Source organism: Schistocerca gregaria, chromosome 1 (assembly GCF_023897955.1).
Source record: "Schistocerca gregaria isolate iqSchGreg1 chromosome 1, iqSchGreg1.2, whole genome shotgun sequence".
In the NCBI taxonomy this organism is placed as follows: Eukaryota; Metazoa; Arthropoda; class Insecta; order Orthoptera; family Acrididae; genus Schistocerca; species Schistocerca gregaria.
The window spans coordinates 867,015,496-867,036,703 of record NC_064920.1 but is presented as its reverse complement, the minus strand read 5'-3'; the positions used below and the strand labels follow the sequence as shown (position 1 = coordinate 867,036,703).

The following is a 21,208-nucleotide window of genomic DNA, read 5'->3' as shown; positions in this document are numbered from 1 at the left end:
ACAAGACTTTCCTAGAAAAGCATATTAGTTAGTCAGACACTTAGATTATAATATTAAAATCTGATAAAGTTCTTCGACCCCATAAAACAGAAATATTATTTATAGACCCTGTTCAAAACAATTTGCAAATGAAACTGTGTCTCTGCTTTATATGTTTATGTTTTTTTTTTGCTATGTTTCGTGTGAATATTTAATATGTAGTTGCTTTGTATGTTACTGTTTTGTAAAAACAACCTGATGTCCATTATTAAATAGTCATAACACATGAAGTCAGTCAGACTCCAGTTGTCATTACATGAAGTTCTATGTTAGTGTGCCATTATATACAGTTCTATGTGAGACTGGGTCTAGTAGTCATTATGTTAAGATCTGTGTGAATCTGAGTTCAGTGGTGTAAGCCTAGGTCTGGTTGTCATTATGTCGTAATGTCTGGATACAATGATTATTATAGTCAAAAGTATGTTTTGTGGCTAATTGTGTAGTTCTGAATGGTCACTTGAGCCTATGTGAGCTGCTCACCTGTGTTGTAATATCAAAGTTAGGGGCTGAAAGCTGTGTGTTTTCTAACAATAAAGGTAGTGAAATGAGACGTATATTTGATCATTCAGGTTATTCTGGTACTTAATAAATGTCTAAAGAATGTAATAATAATAGGAAGGATAGCGCTAGCACAAAGCTTATATGTCTTAGGGGCATCCAAAACAGGTCCACAATTTTGTAAGGTACTTGATAATTTGGATCTAGAGTAACGAATTCCTGGTGCTAAATTATTACAGGATATTCAAAACGAAGTAACATAATTTCCTTATAAATTTCCTGTTCCATACTAGTATAGGACTTGTGCAGTACTGGAGCCCTCGTTCATTGTCTGTGGCTAAAAGACATGTAAGAATGACAACACAACACTGCACAGCTATACTATTAAAATGAATGTAATTTTCAAAAGCCTTAGTATTTAATTGTGTACAGCTATAATACTGGCATTACTGAGTGAACAGAAACAACAAGAGCAAAGATGAGGGTGCTCCTTCTTGCAGGAAAAAGATTGGTAACACTCATTTCAACTTATGTTCCAGACTTCATGTTTTCATGATAGATGATGACATTGTTAAATGATCATTCTACACAAACATTGGATGCAGATTACCTTTCGAGTGAACATACTTTCTTAGAAAACAAGCAAACAGAGATGTTTAGGAGGAGCACAAATTATTCCTGTAAGTAATACATAAGCCAGCCAAATGACCAAAACTTTTGCAGCCAATTCTTATCTGTTTTGTGAGATGTGGTTTCTTGATAGAAGAGGTTAACATGAAGGACCGCTGTAAGATTCTTAGTAAAAACGCAATAATGCTTTTTTACAACAGACTGATCACAGAGTTGGTATGAAATCTTTTGGAATAAACCACCACAATGATTTGTTTATTTTATTTACTTTTTTGTTCTCAGGTGATCCATGTTTCAAAGATCACAAAAAACCGCTGTTATTCCTGTAAGTAGAACGGTTAAGTTCTTTACCTGTTGAGTCACTAGCAACTGATATCAAGACCTTCAGTGAATTCCTTGTCACTTCTGTAAATTTTTATGAGTTACAGTGATTTGGAAGTGCCATAAACCATCATTGTTAGGACAACTGAAAAAATGTGACAGTTGTTTGAATTATTAAGCAATGATGTCTACATGCATAGTGTCATCGATTTAAAAGGCGTAGGACCCTGCAGCTCACTTTGTGTCAAAGGACATTTGTTTACTTCGTTTTTCTGTAATGTGAACAGAGATTATGCTACCACAGCTCATGGGAGTAGTAGGCTAATGTATTATCTAACACATTTTGTTAGTATGGTTTGCACACATTCAGCACCACATATACATTCAGGGGCAAACTTCATTGAATTATGACCTCATTCACCTCCAATTAACCTACTGTTCTGCTAAGTGGATTAAGTCCCCTTGATGTCTGATTTATGACACCACTGGGGGTAATCTGTCCTTCTGAGAAACCCTCCACCCATCTCCCCCTCCTCCTCCTCCTCCCCCCCACCTCTGAGATATCCCCAACACCTCTCCCCTCCCACTCTCCAATACAAGCTCACTTTTGATGCCAAATTAATAGAATAATTAACTAAATTGATCCATTAATTACCCCTCCTCTTCTGAGAAACGCCCCAGACCTCCCTCTCCCCTTCCAACCGGAAATTGGTGGGAGAAGGACACAGCCTGTGTTGGAGAGGAAGGAAGGATCTCACAACAGGAAATTCAAATCCATGTCTATTGCATAGCAGAGTACACAATGTTTGTTTATAAAGTTCAATTTTCAGGGGTTGAGTCTCTTTCTTTGGTGGAAAAAACTCACATCCACCAACTAAATGTCCTAATTGTATAATTACAATGCTACAGATTGAAGCTATTGTCTTGTTGGAAAATATTTGTGTATGCAATCAGCTTGACATGCAGGGATTGATTGAGCTAGTGCACAATGCCACCACCAGAGGACATCTCACCACCAAGCCCTAGACCCCTCCACTATCCCTCCCACCCCCCAACACTCCCAGAAAAAATGCGCAGGAAAAAGACTTATTCTATGCTGGAGATAAAGGAGCTCATTAGCCGAAATTCAAATCAATGTCAATAGTATGTTGATGAATATTCTTCATTTAATCAGTTTGTGGGGGACAGGGCTCCCTCACTTGGGTAGAGCTCACATCTGCACCTCTCACCCCCACTTCTCATGATGTAATAACTGTAAGCACTGAGGAATGGAATGAAATGCAGTTTGCAGATACGGAAACTTCCTGGCAGATTAAAACTGTGTGCCGGACCGAGACTCGAACTCGGGACCTTTGCCCTTTGCGGTCTCGATCCGGCACACAGTTTTTATCTGCCAGTAAGTTTCATATCAGCGCACACTCCGGTGTAGAGTGAAAATCTCATTATAGTAGATACTGTTTGGGGTCTCGAGCATGCGTGTCTAGGACGAAACTCCAAAGGTCAAAAACTGCCCAATGTTGACTGGATATCAGCCTCCTTGAACTTGTGGTCCCAAACCAAGCATCAAGTTGCGGAATTCTGCTCATCAGGAAAATGCAGACTCGTTTCCTGTTTCTGCCTCTCTCATGAGGCCACTTTCTGATTGTCTGTGTCAATCAATGTCTGCAAACACGCAGTTGGAGGTTTTCTTCTCTCCTCAAGATACTGTGTTCCTGTTAGCAAATGCTGGGGATTTAGGCAGAGCTGACGCAATTTCGATATCAAAAATAGAGGAAAGTAGTCCATTTGCACTACCCTGTCAAATGAACTGTTTGACAATTTACAGGAGTCAAATAGATCGTCTATAACATTCACCACCGCCTTATGATGATCCTTCTTCGTAATAAAAACATATTTCCAACACTTGAGTATCACGCGCAAATATTATGCAGATCATATTTGCTGCCGACAGGGATATCGCATCATCTCTTGGACGCTGGTGAGGATAGAGCCGCACACGTATCAGCTGTACCGGCAGCTGCACGCCCATCCCATGGCATCTACCCACCAGATCTACTGAACTCTGAACATTTACATGGGGGGAGTAATAGTCTTGCACAAACACTTCTCACATAACACGCACGTGCAATTCTGTCGCCACTCTCAAAGCACACTGGTCACTTCGCGAGCCCTTCTACTGAGTGAAAGAGCAGGCAGGTTGGAACATTCTTTGTGACTAGCCGTCCGTCACAGACACGTTTTTCGGTCGCTGACTCCTCGTACCAGCTACGGCACACTGCGAATCAAGCAGCAGCTGTTTCGATGTGTATAGTAGTTCTAACCAGTTCCACTCCCACATAGAGCCCCCCAGTTCAAAAAACCCACTTTACTCAATCCAAGACAGGGATGTTGTTAACCATATACCTTGTACTTCTCACATAAAATGTAGGTATCTCCCTACTATTCGAATTATTTTCGAAGACAGAAGAAATTGAGACACCCGCGTTTTCGCATCGCTAAAGTATCGTTAATTGTTGTGAAAATCCCGAAACGGTATGCCATAGGTTATAGTTCCTCTAAGTAGCCTTGCATCAGTTAAAAAAATCCTTTATGTCCTGCATCACACGACTAGAAATATTAAATTAATTTTTCGCTTATGACGTACTGCTAAGGTCTACCTCTGTGACAAGAAGACTTCTCACTTTTGGTGTCTCTTAAAGTAATCAAGTGCATCGCCACATACGAAGTCTGTTAAAGGTAACAGCGCAGAGAAGTCCGTCCCCGGTTGGTGTATTCTTCGCCCACATCTCGTGGTCGTGCGGTAGCGTTCTCGCTTCCCACGCCCGGGTTCCCGAGTTCGATTCCCGGCGGGGTCAGGGATTTTCTCTGCCTCGTGATGGCTGGATGTTGTGTGGTGTCCTTAGGTTAGTTAGGTTTAAGTAGTTCTAAGTTCTAGGGGACTGATGACCATAGATGTTAAGTCCCGCAGTGCTCAGAGCCATATGAACCATTTTTTGTTGTTGTTGTATTCTTCAACAGTTTATTGAACGTAACTTCTACAATACAAGAGCTGGCTGTACAATTGATGTAGACGTCCGTCTATCTAGCCGGAGAAGTTGTTCCTCTCGGTCGGCTGGTGCTTCGATCGGCGGTGCAGTACAGTGGCTTCAGTGATATCTTCTCGGAGACTCTGCTATAGCGGTTGCCATTAGCACCGGACGAAGACTGGTCTGCCTTCGACAGGCCGGGCCTATATAGTGAGTTGGAGCCAACAGAAACCCGGCATAGGAATCCGTGGCCGGATATGTCGCGGCGACCTCTGCAAGGAAAGGTTCCTATTAATCGACTGGAATCTTCGGCGTGTTGACCTGATGTCTTTGACTGTTTGTCTGTTGGTTTGTTTCCATCATAGCGTGGCTGTTATGCGGTGCTGCATGCCATTTAGGGGAACCCGATGGCAGACAGTACACCGGTAGCTGAACGGTCAGCGCGATAAAAGTCAATCCTAAGAGCCTGGATTCGATTCCCGGCTGAGACGGAGATTCTCTCCGCTCAGGGACTGGGTGTTCTGTTGTCCTAATCATCATTATTTCATCCCCATCGGTGTGCAAGTCGCCGAAGTGGCGTCAAATCGAAAGATTTGCACCCGGCGAACAGTTTCCCCTACGGGCGGCTCTAGTCACACGACATAATAATAGCACAGAGAAGTCGTAATTATCGGGTATATACGACATGTCACTTTACAATACATCTGATTTTATTACGATGGTCACCTCTCCCTGTGTAGGTGAGAGATAGAAATTTCGTTAAAAGATATCGTTGCAATGAAGAAACGCCTGATTTCCACTCCAACTCCCGAATCACATCTGTGGTACCCTAGCCATCGCTTCCACCTACCAGTCAGCACGTCATTGATATCAAATTGATAGGCTAATTAATTAAATTGATTGTGAGAGTCACTCTGAATGACGAGTAACTTTATCTTCTGCAGTCGTATTATACTCGCCAGGTAGCTTAAGTGGGAATTCCTGCAGATACGACGATGTTGCTTTCGAGGAACACTATTGGGAACCGACATTTAAAGCTGGCTACAAAAGGATTCCATTGCCGCCAACATACATTTTGCTTAAGGAACGCGAAGACAAGATAAAGAAATTAGCGCTTATAACGAGGCATCTAGGCAGTCTTATTCCCTCGCTCTATTTGCGAGTGGAAGAGAATTACTAGTAGTGGTACAGGATATCACCCTTCACACGCCGAACTATGCATTGCGATGTAAGTATATAGATGTAAATATAAATTTACCTATTAAGACGTCAGTCCAGCCATTTATAGGCAAACAAAACTCGTAGAACAATGTTGTCTCTTTTGTATCAAGAAAACAAAAACCTTCCTGGCAGATTAAAACTGTGTGCCCGACCGAGACTCGAACCCGGGACCTTTGCTCTTCACGGGCAAGTGCTCTACCAACTGAGCTACCCAAGCACGACTCACGCCCCGTCCTCACAGCTTTACTTCTGCCAGTACCTTGTCTTCTACCTTCCAAACTTAACAGAAGCTCTCCTGCGAACCTTGCAGAACTAGCACTCCTGAAAGAAAGGATATTGCAGAAACATGGCTTAGCCACAGCCTGCGGGATGTTTCCAGAATGAGATTTTCACTCTGCAGCGGAGTGTGCGCTGATATGAAACTTCCTGGCAGATTAAAACTGTGTGCCGGAAAGGCAAAGGTCCCGAGTTCGAGTCTCGGTCCGGCACACAGTTTTAATCTGCCAGGAAGATTCATATCAGCGCACACTCCGCTGCAGAGTGAAAATCTCATTCTAGAACTTCTGCTACTGATTGTTTCTCAGTAAAAATCTCCATGTAGGGTCGTAATTTTCTCATTGGAGTCACTTCGCGAGACAAATGCGAAAGGTTGTCATACGTTTGCCAACAACACTTAACGGAAGTGGTATAGAGATTACTTTTAACTCCCCTTACGCCAGAGTATCGTTTACCTACCATATTCTCACGAATCTTTCAGTCTTCATTATATGCCATTCGAATCCACTTCATTTCCAAGAGTAAGAGATGCTCCCTGTCAAGTAACAGACCCCTACTAATTCTCTCGAAATTCCATCACGTTTCGACTGTTCCATTAGTTAGAGGTCTGACAGGTAGAGAGCTGTGAACAAGAAAAATAGCACACTAACGTGTAGGAGGAAATTCACAACCATGCGGACTATATACAGACTGTACGAAGATATTCAGAAGCATAACACCTACAATTCATCGACATCGAATGACAGTTTACAAATAACAGTCTGCACACGTGCTAATCTCCTTTATCGTTTTCCTATTATTACCACGCTAGAAATACGACTGTGTAATGGCGTCCGAGTCTTTGTTGACATAACAGTCTCTTCTTTCTCTCTCTCTCTCTCTGTCTCTCTCTCTCTCTTTCTCTCTCTCTCTCTCTCTCTCTCTCTCTCTCTCTCACACACACACACACACACACACACACACACATACACATATACACACTTTCTCTCTCCCTCGCTATTCTTGTTGTAACATCCAAAAGAGTAAAACTACAAACTAGTGTATAAAAACTCCACTAACATCACATGGTAGAGAACGCAAGGAAACAAATACTGTCTGTGTGTTAACATCGACCATATGTGCTGATCCATCAGAAGTACATTTCGAATATCAATCACAAGGAGTGGGCCCCTGTTTTGTTGTTTCATAAGCAGTTTGGTACATTGTATTTTGCTGCTCCCACTACACACAGGATGGTTACAATAAAAGACAGAGGCGGTGTTTCTTAATGACAAAAGTTTGGGAAACATTGTAACATATGGAAACTAGAAGAGTTTGTGGCATTGTGGGGCGTTTCCAAACAGAGGTGATGACATTACATTTAATCTCATCTTCCACCGTGATGAGGTTAGTAGATGTCTCCGTGTTCCATTTAGGAGAAACCAAGAGCTTTGATTCCGTATGTTGCAGCCATGTACACGATCACCGTTTCGGTGCTGACCATCCCCGGGAGGTGTTGCTCCCACCGAGTCTCTCCATCTCACTCAAGGGGTGTCAGTCAATCATTACTTGGTAATCAATAGCGTACCAGTAGACAGATGCGACGGGAAAGACACCATTGATATGGGACGATGTACTGTAATAAGCACCACAGTTGACAGTGCGAGCAGTTTTAGCAATTTTATCAGTTTTTCCGTAATATCAGCGCAAATCAGTGACACAGCAGCATGCTTCGCAGTTTCTGTATCATCGCTAAACCTCTCCTTCTATACTTTGCGAGTACAGTATATTAGGTTGTGAATGTAGATAAGAGACTGCGCAGTACGTTCATTCACTGTTAATTCTCGGATACATAAACCAAGGTATACCAGACAAGTTCCTATACCGATGCAGTTATGTTACCTATTTATTTCTAACAGTTTGACCATAATGCAGAATTTACGATTACGACTGATCATCTTTCCCTATGTGGTGGGGGGTCATAGAGTATATGCTCACATTCATAGGATAAAATTGGAGATCGAAAGATCTTCCTGCATTGTCATCGACCAACACTCCCTGCAACACTGTCGCGGATTTAATTTGCAACAGACCAGAAGTAGGAGGGTACTGTACGTGCTATATTCCATGTCTCATGAAGGAAGAGAGCGAGCTGAGTCTGTAACTGCCGCTCAGTGAAGATCGTTCCTCGCCAGTCTTACTTACAGCATCCATTCATGTGCGTAAAATCTATTCAAGTGCATGCACGTCAAGGAGGTTAGCACCCCTTATCAGTGTATAGCAGAGAGAGTGTTGTGGTAATATAATAGATGGTTAAAAAGAAATGTGTCGTTTATGCATGATGGGGCTCCACACAGATGGAGTGCTAACAATTTTGAAGTATTGTTCCAGTGTTTGGTGTCCATACCAAGAAAGTATCGGAAATAGAGAATGATCATGCAATATAAACACATTCCAAGGGCTATAGTGTTCTGCCTAAAACTCGCTATAACGTTAGAACTGCGGATTCCGACCTATGTTAGTCATGTGGAATGCAACGCTGTTAATACTCCAATGTAAGAAGTATAACTCCAGCACATGACATACATTCTCCCCGTAAGTTTCTGTGTTATAAAGTATGGTGAGAAACTGTAAGGTCATAAAACAACTACCTTGCACGCCAAAGAAAACATAGATTCATTTTAACTACATAGGTTTCTGGAGGTGTATGACGCCTGCTATTTACAAAGTTCAAGCCCGATTGTGGTTAAGAGATAATGAGATGTTCACAACAGTTCTATAATCGGCGTACAAAGAAACAGCGATATGTTACAAGGAAATAAACACCACGATCAGTAGCCAGAGAGGATGTAACACTTACTGCAGCTTACCACTGCCTGTGGTAACCTTCCTCTTGCACACAGAAGTCCTGACCTGTTGTATGGTTGTATTGTTCATGTGCAGTATAATATGGCCATTTCGCCTTGATACCATGTCTCTAGAATGCCTCCTCTTTCCACTATTAAGGTCTGTATATGTAGCATCATTCCACTCTCCTCTAGAACATGGAGCTTTTCTGATTTCGGTAAGTAGCTGTTTCATGATATTTATTCTCTAATTTTATGTATTCTCAGTCAATGTCCATAATTTTGCATGGTTTTCACGATTTTAGACATTTCAGCGTATTTGCCCCAATTTTACATATTTCACTTCAATACTTCGTGATTATAACAGGTTTTCCTCAAGTTTTACTTATTTTCTGTCTTTTCATATTTTTTCGACAGTTTATCATATGCTTACGGTCATATTACTGATATACCCACGTGTTGTTTGGTTTTCTACGAGAATATTTGTGCGTATCATATACCAACCGCTAAAAAATCCTAAGACTTCATCTCTTCCCAATGATACACATCACATGCCTGCATTTTGTATAGTAACAGTTGCTTTGTACCTACATAAGGCTCAATGTGTGGAGCAGATGATGGATGTGCTAGAAACTCGAAGTCTGGAAACAGTTCCGTATACTGCTCCGACCCATCAGAGAGCATGTCGACAGACTCATGTACTGCTACACGTCATGGAAGGTCAAAGACTGGAAGCAGTTCTACATGTTCATTTGACTTCCAATCCATAAACCTGAGCCACTGGCGGGTCCACCTTCACACATATAACAGATATCCGGACATAATTGTGGTGGATTCACTTCATGCCATATCCCGGACATAATGCAATGTGGAATCACCTCTAAACATTATTCTGGATGTAACACATCATGGATACATCGGTCCTGAACATATAGTATTGTAGATCTGCCTCCAAATATTGCTCTGGGTGTAACGCAAGGCGGGCCGACACTAGAACAGTAACTCGGGTCTTCTCTGGGCCAGGGGAGCCATCTGCAACGTAAACTCAGACACAAATATGCACAAATAGAACTATAAATAATATATAAATAACATAACTGCATCGATATAGGACGTCATTTGGAGTACTTTGGTGCATATGTCCGAGAATTAACGACGAATGGGCGTACTGCACAGTCATCTATCTACATTTGCAATCTAGTGGATGGTACTCACAAAGTAGTGGTGGAGTGGTTTAGCGATGATACTGAAACTGGGAAGCATGCTGTCGTGTCACTGGTTGGCGCTGACATTACGGAAAAATTGGTTAAATTGCCAAAACTGCTCACACTATCAACTGTGGTACTTATTATGGTACATCGTCCCATATCATTGGTGTCATTCCCTACCGATCTGGCTGCTGATACACTGTTGATTACCACGTTATAATTTACTGACGTCACTTGTTTGAGATGGAGAGAGTCTTGGTAGGAGCAACAGCTGCTGGGGATGGCCAGCACAGAAACAGTGATCACGTACGTGTCTGCAATACTGGGTGTTACATAAAGATACGGCCAAACTTTCAGGAAACATTCCTCACACACAAATAAAGAAAAGATGTTATGTGGGCATGTGTCCGAAAACTCTTAATTTCCATGTTAGAGCTCATTTTAGTTACGGATGAGGCTTCATTCCAACGTGATCAAATTGTAAATTTTCACAATCAACATGTGTGGGCTGACGAGAATCCGCAAACAATTGTGCAATCACGTCATCAACACAGATTTTCTGTGAACGTTTGGACAGGCATTCTTGGTGATGTCTTGATTGGGCCCCATGTTGTTCCACCTACGCTCAATGGAGCACGTTATCATAATTTCATACGGGATACTCTACCTGCGCTGCTAGAACATGTGCCTTTACAAGTACGACATAACATGTGGTTCATGCACGATGGAGCTCCTACACATTTCAGTCGAAGTGTTCGTACGCTTCTCAACAACAGATTCGGTGACCGATGGATTGGTAGAGGCGGACCAATGCCATGGCCTCCATGCTCTCCTGACCTCAACCCTCTTGACTTTCATTTATGGGGGCATTTGAAAGCTCTTGTCTACGGAACCTCGGTACCAAATGTAGAGACTCTTCGTGCTCGTATTGTGGACGGCTGTGATACAATACGCCATTCTCCAAGGCTGCATCAGCGCATCAGAGATTCCATGCGATGGAGGGTGGATGCATGTATCCTCGCTAACGGAGGACGTTTTGAACATTTCCTGTAACAAAGTGTTTGAAGTCACGCTGGTACGTTCCGTTGCTGTGTGTTTCCATTCCATGATTAATGTGATTTGAAGAGAAGTAATAAAATGAGCTTTAACATGGAAAGTAAGCGTTTCCGGACACATGTCCACATAACATATTTTCTTTCTTTGTGTGTGAGGAATGTTTCCTGAAAGTTTGGCCGTACCTTTTTTGTAACACCCTGTATAAGAAATCAATACTCTTCGTCTCTAAGAAAGAGAACACCGAGACATCTACTAAATCATCACGGTGGAATATGAGCTTAAATGTAGATGTCATCACCTCTGTTTGGAAGCGATCCACAATGCTGAAAACTCTTCCGGTTTCCATATGTCTCCCACATTTTCGTCAGTAAAAAACACAGCCTCTGTCTTTTATATTAACCACCCGCTGCGTAGTGGGAGCAGCATAGTTTATACAATGTGATGTCCAGCTTTCTGTTAGAGATGGATTGAAACGTCTTAATGTTGGATTAGCACCTGATACAGACCTCGAAGTCATGGTGGAGAAAAAAATGCATGCTTGTGTGCACAGCTGTAGATATACACTGCTTACAGCAAAATACAAGGTATCAAATTGTTTATGAAACAACAGAACAAGAGCCATTTGCATATGACATAGTCGACATGGTCTTCCTGCTGTACAGGCCACAAAACTTTCACATGTCCGGGAAAGAGACTTCGATCACTAGTCACCTGCTCCTGGACCAATACATTTATGTTTGATGAGATCAGCACATATGGTCGATGTCAACACACAAACGGTATTTGCTTCCCGATATATCACAAGAGAGACAAGGGGTAATATCTTATTGAGTTCTCTACTACGTGACGTAATCGGAGTTTTTATAGTTCTGGTTTTACTTCGTTGGATGTTACAAAAATAACGAGGTAAGTGAGAGAGAGAGACAGTGTTTTCGACAAAGCCTCGGACCCCATTACGCTGTCGTATTTCTAGCGTAGTAATCATAGGAACACGTTAAAGGAGTTCAGGACATGTACAGACTGATATTTATAGACCGTCATTCGATATCAATGAATTGTAGGTGTCATGTTTCTGAATTTCTTTATACAGTAAGCATATACCCCTCACGACTGTGTGTTAGTGGGCTACTTTTCTCGTTTTGACAGCTCTCTAATTGCCAGCCTTCTCACCAATGGAACAATGCTATCGGGAAGTGATGGGAATTAGGAGGGGTCTGTGACTTGGCAGGGAACTTCTCTTACTCGTGGAAATGATGTGGATTCAGATGCTGTATATCAAAGACTGGAAGATTCGTGAGAATACTGTAGGTGAGTGATACCCTGACGAAAGAGGAGTTGAGAGGTGAGCTCCATACCGCTTCTGCTAAGTTTTTTGGGCAAACATATTACCTCTTCTCACATTTGTCTCGTAACGAGAAAATTAGGAGCTAATATAGAGATTTTTACCGAGAGAAAATCCGCGGCAAATGTTGCATCTTTTGTTTTCTCGATAAATAAAACACAACATTCTTCTATGGGTTTCGTATGCCTATAGGCTAAATGGATGGACTGAGATCTTAATAGGTAGACCAAATTTATATTTACATCTATCTATATGCTTACTTCGCAAGTTATGATACGGCGTATGGTGGAGGGTACGCTGTACCAATACTAGCCATTCCCTTTCCTATTCCACTCGCAAATAGAGCGAGGGAATAAAACTGACCTTATGCCTCCTTGTGAGCGCTAGTTTCTGTTGTCTTGTCTTCGCTGTCCTAACGAAAAATTTATATCGGCGGCAGTAGAATCCCTCTGTATTCAGCCTTAATTGTCGGTTCTCAATGTCGTTCCTCGAAAGGAACATTGTGTTCCCTGCAGGGATTCCCATTTGAGCTGCCTGGCGAGTGTAATCAGCAGCTGGCCATGCAAAGTGACTCTGATGATTATTTTAATTAATTAGTCTATCAATTTGATATCGATGACGTGCTGCCTGTTGGATGGAGCCGATGGCTAGAGTAAAACAGATATGATTCGGGAGTCGGAGTGATAATCAGCCGTTTTTTCGTTGCGGCGATATCTTTTAACGAAATTTCTATCTCCCACCTACATAGGGAGAGACGACCATCGTAATAAAATCAGTTTATAACGGAATTTATAAAGTGATCCGTGCAATAAACCTAATATTCACGACTTCTCTGTGCTGTTACCTTAAGAGGCATCGTGTGTGGCTATGCATTTGTTTACTTTAAGAGCGAGGGAAAGTGAGAAGTCGTCCTGTCACAGAGGTAGACCTTATCACTACGTCATGAGCCAAAAACGAGTTTAATATTCAAGTCCTGTGATGCAAGATGTAACAGATATTAAATTAATTAGAACATTTTTTACCTCATCAGAGAATTCTTAGAGGAAATATAGGCTATGGCACACTGTCACAGCATTTCACAACGATTAACGCTACTTTAGCGATTTGAAAACGCGTGTCTGCTCCGATTTCATCTGTCTTAGAAAATAATTCGAATAAAGGGGACAAATCTACATTTCTCATGAGACGTTCAAGGTGTATGGTCAACAACATCATGGTCTCGGATTGGATAAAATGGATTTTTAATACTGGGGACGGTCTACGTCAGGGTGGCATTGATTAGAACTAATGTATACATTGAAGATGTTGCTGCTGGACTCTTAGTGTGACGCAGCTGGCGGCAGGAGTGGTACGAGGAATTCGCGGGTTAGCTCAGGCTTTGACAGGCAGATAGGTACAAAGAATACACTGACCTACGTGCTCTTGCCCACGGTAGCAGGGGCTAGCGAAGTGACCAGTGTGCTGCGTGAGTGGTGAGAGGAGTGGACATGTGTGAGAAGGTTAAAATTGACAATTGTTTGCACTCAATGGTTATTCCACCGATGTAAAATGATCGATTGACTGCTTGCATGTATGTATGTATTTAATGAAGCGAGGACATAGAAACGACGGAGAGGCTTCGTCCCACAGTAGCCCTCAGTGGTTCACGACTCCACAACAGGCTACAGCAGTCCACCCACCCCATCGCCTCCCCACACCAAACCCAGGGTTATTTTGCGGTTTGGCCTCCAGTGGACTCCTCCTGGGAACGTCTCATACCAGACGAGTGTAACTCCAAATGTTTGCGTCATAGAGTAATTATGTGTACCCGTACGTGGAGGCAGTGTTTGCGCAGCAGTCGTTGACATAGTTTAACTGAGGCGGAATAAGAGTAACCAACCCGCATTCGCCGAGGCAGATAGAAAACTGCCTGAAAAACCCTCCACAGGCTGCCAGCACACTGGACCTTGCCACTGATCAGCCGGGCGGATTCGTGTCGTGAACCGGCACGCCTTCCCACTCGGGAAGCAGCGCAGAAGACTGCGCGGCTAGCCGGGCGGGCATTGACTGCTTAGTGACAGTCTCTCTGACCTCTGAGCGTTTGGTAGTATTGGCAATGTGTGTGGACATGCAACGCCGCCGCTGTAGCCGAGCGGTTCTAGGCGCTTCAGGTTCGATTGCTGCCTCAGGCATGGATGTATGTGATGTCCTTAGGTTAGTTAGGTTTAAGTAGTTCTAAGTCTAGGGGACTGATGACCTCAGGTGTTAAGTCCCATAATGCTCAGAGCCATTTGAGAAATTGCGATTTTCCTGCGGGCGGCAGACGGCGGGACCACGGCTCCCAGCATTGAGCAGACAGTGCGCTCTTCGTGAACGTGAGTGTTTGTGATCCGTTGGATCTCTTCACTTGAGCTGTTTAGTGCAAACGTTGCAGTGGAGGAGGCCGCTAATGTTCTCAAACGTCGGTGTGTACAGAACCTCAGATATACTCGTATTTAGCGCTACAGTGTATTTGTGGCGCATATGTAATTACTTTTTGTTTATGATGTTTGCATGTGATGCTCAGACGCTGAAAATAAGTTTTTCTCATGAAGGAGGATCATCGTAAGGCAATGGCGAGTGTTTTAAGCAATCTATGTGACTCCTGTAAATTTCTAAACAATTAATTTGATAGGGCTGTGCAAATGAACTATTTCCCTCTATTTTTGATATCGTAACTGCGTCAGCTCTCCATTTGTCCCAGCAATAGCCAACAGTATTCTGAGGAGAGATGAAAACCTCTGTCTGCATGTTTGGAGACGTTGGTTCACACGAACAAACAAGAAGTGGCCTCTTGAGAAAGGCAGAGACAGGAAGTGAGTCTGGAATTTCCCGATGAACATAATTCCATCACTTGATACTTTGTTTGGGAAAGTGATATGAAAGGACGCTGATATCTGGAATTTGGTATTCAATATAGCGGTTTGTAATTAGGAAATGGGAAGTTTTTGACCTTTGTGGAGGCGTGAGGGCCATAGACACACATGCAGTGACCCTAAACAGTGCCTACTATACTACACTTCATTCCATTACTTGGTGCGTACAGTTGAATATGTTCAAATGTGTGTGCATTCCAAATGGGCCAAATTGCTGAGACCATCGGTCCCTAGACTTACACACTACTTAAACTAACTTATGCTAAGAAGAACACACACCTATGCCCGTCCATAGCACCTCAGACCACACAGCCACTCCACGTGGCGTGTACAGTTATTATGTCAGGGCAGTGGGGTGTAGGGTGCAGATGTGAGCTCTATCCAAGTGGGGAGCCTTGGCTCCTAGAAATTGATTAAATAAAGAATATGCATCAATATATTATTGACATTTATTTGAATTTCATGTCGAGAGATCCTTCCTCTGCAACAATGATTGAGTCTTTTCTCCACCAATTTTTTTTTTCTGGGAGTCTGGGAGAGAGGGGAAGGGGGAGGTGTAGTGAGGAGACATTTCCTGATGGTGGCATTGTGCAGTAGCTCAGACAATCCCTACATGTCAAGATGAGTGTACAAGCGAAAATTTTCTGACAAGACAACAGCTTCAATCTGCAACAGGGTAATTACATAATGAAGACATGTCGTTGCTGGATGTGAGATTTTTCCACCAAATGAAGAGTCTCAACCACTGAAAATTGAACTTTCTAAATAAACTGTATGTGCTCTGGTATGTAATAGACATTGATTTAAATTTCCTGTTCAGGGGTCCTTCCTCTCCATCACAGACTGAGCCCTTTTCCTGCCAATTTCCAGATGGGGAAATTTTCTATAGGTTTTCTCTTAACCTTGCTTGGATACAATTTCGATGGCATTGGGTAGATTAGTTGAGGCTATTATGTGTGTTTTTCTCAGCATTTACAATTAGTAAACTTATGAGAATTGTGTTGTACAAGTGTGAAGTGGAAATATGTTGGGGAACACGCTTGAGTGTGTTCCAAAGGCCACACACACAAACACACACACACACACACACATCTTTCAATGTGATGTTGGTTAGACGAAGTACTTCTAGCTCTTTATACGATTGTTTGGTCCTTTACCACGTTGATTACCACTTCGTTACTGATTCCTGTAGTTGTTCACTTGGTTACTTCCTCAATCCATCTCAGGCATTTGTTTTATGGTATCTGATGTCTCCTATTATTATTATTATTATTATTATTATTATTATTATTATTATCATTATTATTATTATTTGTAGGCCGTACAATACACTGAACATCCATCGACAACCAAAGGTGATAAAAAAGATCTATAGGTCCGATACAACTTGTTCTGTCGGTAGCTCATTTGTTTCAGTTGTAAATATTTGTCATGTATTATTGTTTTTCTGATATGTTCTACATCCTGGAGGACCTCCTCACTATGGATCAACGGGAATGAAAGTAGATCTAATCTCATCTGATACAGAAGCGAGACGCGAGTTTCTTTTATATATGCTAAATTTCGTCCATCCTGTCAGTTCGGGTGACCCACGCAATTTGAGGTTAATCGAAGATTGGATGTTTCTAAGTTAAAAAATACTGCATTAGTTTTGTCTGACTTAGCGTTAATTGGTTTTAGTCTGACCCATATCTTCATTTCATCGATTTTCTTCTACAAAATTTACAGCAGTGCGAATAGAACTATTAATAGTCATATCCATGTAGTTGGCGAATTAAGCCATGCACAATCTGATAAAGTTGGCAAATTGTTTATGTAGAGCCCAAATATACTAGGGATGCCTCTGATCCAAGGAATAGCCCAAAGAAGTTCATTTCTACCTTTTTCTGTTTCATCGGAGTGTCAAATGTGCTTTTTGTTAGACAGCTATTCAATATTTCTAGGTAACTATGGTATTTATTAGTAGCAGTATTTATTATCATTTATTATTATAGAAGGAACTGCGGGTGTGCGTTAGAATCCTTGCTGTCCATGTGTACATGGAGACAATATCAGCAATAACCACAGATTATTCGCAGATCCTCTCTTATACTATCCCCTTAATCTCAGATTAACAACTGCTCCCTACATCCTACACGTTTCGCCCTCAAAAGCTAAATTCAGTACCATGGAATTTATTCCCTGATGTTAACACGTGTCCTATTATTCTTTTCCTTCTTCTTGTCAGTGTTTTTCATAAAACCTTTCTACGGGGAGTCTGCGGAAAATCTCCTCATACCTTATCTTACCAGTGCAACTGTTGAAGAGTTACGAAGGTGGAGCCATTACTTTTCAGTCAACCCTCATATTATTTTTCATCCCTCATCACAGAATTATTACCTTTGTCTACTTCGTGGTGACCAATCTCGATGTTAAGTTTATCCCTAAGTTCACTTCTGCTCCTCCTTATTTCTTTTGTGTTAAGTTTTCTCTCAATCCACAGTGTGTGCTCATCAGACCTTCCCACTTCCACTGAGGATCGCCGTGTCACCAACTTCTTCTAATGAAGCACTGTCACAAATAATCCGCGCAAATATCTACTCAGACGCTGATAAGATTTCAAAAAGTGGTGGGAAATTGGAAACTGGCTTCATACGTTTGGAAGTGTAAAATTTATCATTCCACGAAACAAAAACCGAAAGAGACACAAGATGGAATCATTCAGTTTATTATAATACCTTGGTGTACTAATTCGTCCTGATATGAAATATGCAATGAATCGTGGGTAAAGCAGGTACCAGATTTCAGTTCATTGGTAGCACACAGGAAAATGCAATCAGTCTATAAAGAAGAGCTCTTACAAAACGCTCTTGCGATCCTTCTTAGAACATTGGTCTAGTATGTGAACATTTACCAAATAAAATAAAGATGGGTACTGAACATATACAAGGATGGGCAGCACGAATGGTTGACCGATAGAAGAACTTCACAGAGATGTTGAGAAAACTGATGTGGTAAACGTGTGAACACAGACGCAAGCTATCCTGTGAGAGCCTACTCAGAATGAGACCACACGGCAATTGGATTTTTGTGTTTTTTTTTCATATTTATGGTACCTGAATTGCAGAACTCGAACATCAGTCACCCGAAGGAGTTCGAGACAGCTCTCAAAGTTTTCTCACCATCTTTAATACTCAAAAGCGAGACTTGTTTTGACGGGCCACATGGCTCTGGTAGCATGCACAGCTGTCGTGTAGGTGACCCAGGTTCGATCCCTGGTCGAGATAAATATTTATACAAAGGTGCTTGTTCTACGAACACTTCCGTGTAACTTGAAACACATAAAGATAGACAAAATTAATGTGTAATTTCTTTTTTCATATAAGTAATTTTTATCAAAAATCTTTTATATAGGATCAGTAATTAAGAATTTATATTTGCAATGAAAAGTGGATTTTGGTGTACGATAAGTGATTAGAAATAAGAAGAGGTGCAGTTCTCATAAAAATGAATATACGTCTTAATTACCACATTTTTCGATGAATTTCATATTGACATCAAGTAGATTTTCGAACTGAATGGCCAGAAAGGAAATAAATATTGACCAAAGCGAGACAGGAACCAGCGATCCAGCCATTGCAAGTCTGGAGCGTCGACGATTTTTTTGCCATCTTCATATATTTTACGGATCGCAGAAATGTTCGAAAAAAATTTAAAAATTTGCATCGGCCGATATCTGAACTCATCCCGCCAAAATGCAGGCGAACATTCGGCCACAGTACCGTGCTGCATGTGGAAAAATTTATCTTGCTTACGGTATTAAAGGACCTCGGAAAATTTCGAAGTCGATTTTATCGAGAATTTTTTAGAGTTGCATGGAACTCCATTGGGAGAATGGGATTTGGGTTCTAAACTTCACGTAGGTTATATATGAAAAAATATAAAAATCCATTGGCCTTGTAGTCCTCAGCTTCGAGAAACAACTTAAGTAAGGAATCTAGAAATATGCTAAAAACCCTTAGATATCGATTCCTTAAAGGCTACTAAGAGGTTGTAGCGGTCATTGGCTGCTGTAGACGGTGGCGTGAACATTAATGAAGGTTAATTTGAAGAAAAATGACGAAATAATAACTTATACAGGCTATTTCTCTGTTTCACTGAAAGAGTACGGTTCGTAATTCACCCACCTGTCAGTAGCTGTCCCGACCTGGCTGGCACCGAACTAATTCTTTTCTAAAAGGGATTCAGTTAATGGTTAATTATCATAACAGACAGGGCAATAGCTGTAAGGTACTGACAAGAAAAAACGCGTCTGTTCTGATAAAAGCTGCTGTATTCTTTCTCCAAATCACGTAATGAATTGGCGAGGTAGCCTGATACACGTGAATAGTCGTAAACTTATGGGAGCCATGACTACTGCTTCTTGTTGCAGGACGAGAATTTATTCAGTCGTCTGAAAGGTATTAAATTAAAATGGTCCAGCCCTTGAACAACAATAAAGTGCGTAGCGAGGAAACACAGACGACTTTTTTGAGTAGTATAAAAGGTAACGGTAGCCGGACAATTATTTCGGTATCATTTTAAAAAAGTGGGCGTCGTACTGCATACTGAATGACTGGCAACATAGCTACGAGTGCAATTGAATAAGAACTCGGAGATGAATTTAACTATCTGCATCTTCGCGATTGGAACGAGCCATAGCAGCAAACGTTGCACAAATCATGCTCACCGAAGCCAAGATGACGGCTGGTCCTGAACTCACGACCATCGTAATACTCACCACCGTTCAGATCGATCAACTAATAGCGACCGTGGTGATCTTGGCGTCTCTCGCCCCTTTCGTAGCCGAGGAGCCCTCAACGTAACAAGCTTCCGTCGGCACTCTCTTGTCCTTCCGCGATGTATAGCCTTGGCCTGAATTTGAAACCAACAGCCTCTGCCAGTATTCACGATCCTCTGATATTGCAGCATTTATCAAATTAGGACCTGGAAAATTCGTCCACCCCCACGAGTCCATAGTCCTCTGGTTACACAAGCCAAAGGTGATCTCATATCGTCGAGCAGAATTAGTCTGATAACAAATAATCAAAGATTAATTGTGACAACTTAAGAAACAACAATTTAACCAAGCATCAATTTAATCAACTCGAGATGCACGTGAAAAGAAAAGTGATTTTGTCAGTAGCCCGAATCTGAAGTAAAAAGTATTGATTTAATTTACTTAGTGCACTCTCCCTAATGTCACTATGTTGGGTCATGTAGCAGAAGCGAGTGACAGGTCTTGTGGCCAGTCCACGACAAGTCCGCACTCTACTATTAGGTTAATAATTACAGTGCGAAGTGAGGCGTTTAAGCAATAATTTCTCCCGTGCTCCGGCCGATTGTCGGTCGACGGCGCGGGCACTGGAGTTGGGGCTCCTGTGGTGGACAGAGGATGCAGGCTTTGTGAGTGGGGTCGGAATATGGGCACTGTGGGTCCCATCGATGTTGTAGTCGACTTGGCGTCTCATAGATGGCGGTATCGTCGTTGGAGGAGGTCATGTTGCGGGAGACCTACAGATGGCGGTATTTTTTGTGTTGCGCTCGACATGGCGGACGTAGTGTTGTCAGATTCTCGTAGATGGAGGTAATGCATGTGGTTTCGTCGAATTTTCACAGATGGCGATACTGTGTTTTGGCAGTATGGTGGGTGTAGTTTCATTGGATTCCTATAGATGAAGGTGTCGTTTCTGGGCTGCATGTGAATAGTTTAGTGACATTCTCATAGATGGCTATGTTGTGCCTGTGGATGGCATTGTCGGCGTCGTTGCATCGGTGTCCGATGGATGACAATATGGTGTCTTAACGAAATAGGCAAGTGAGTGGCGTGGGTGTTTCACAGATGGCGGTATCG

The 21,208-nt window shown here is 42.0% G+C and overlaps 1 protein-coding gene across 1 annotated transcript in view; it reads right to left on the bottom strand.

Moving 5' to 3' along the window:
- LOC126273067 (uncharacterized) overlaps window positions 1-21,208 on the bottom strand; it is a 404,495-nt gene that overhangs the window by 204,579 nt on the left and 178,708 nt on the right. The gene's annotated exons all lie outside the window — the stretch shown is intronic.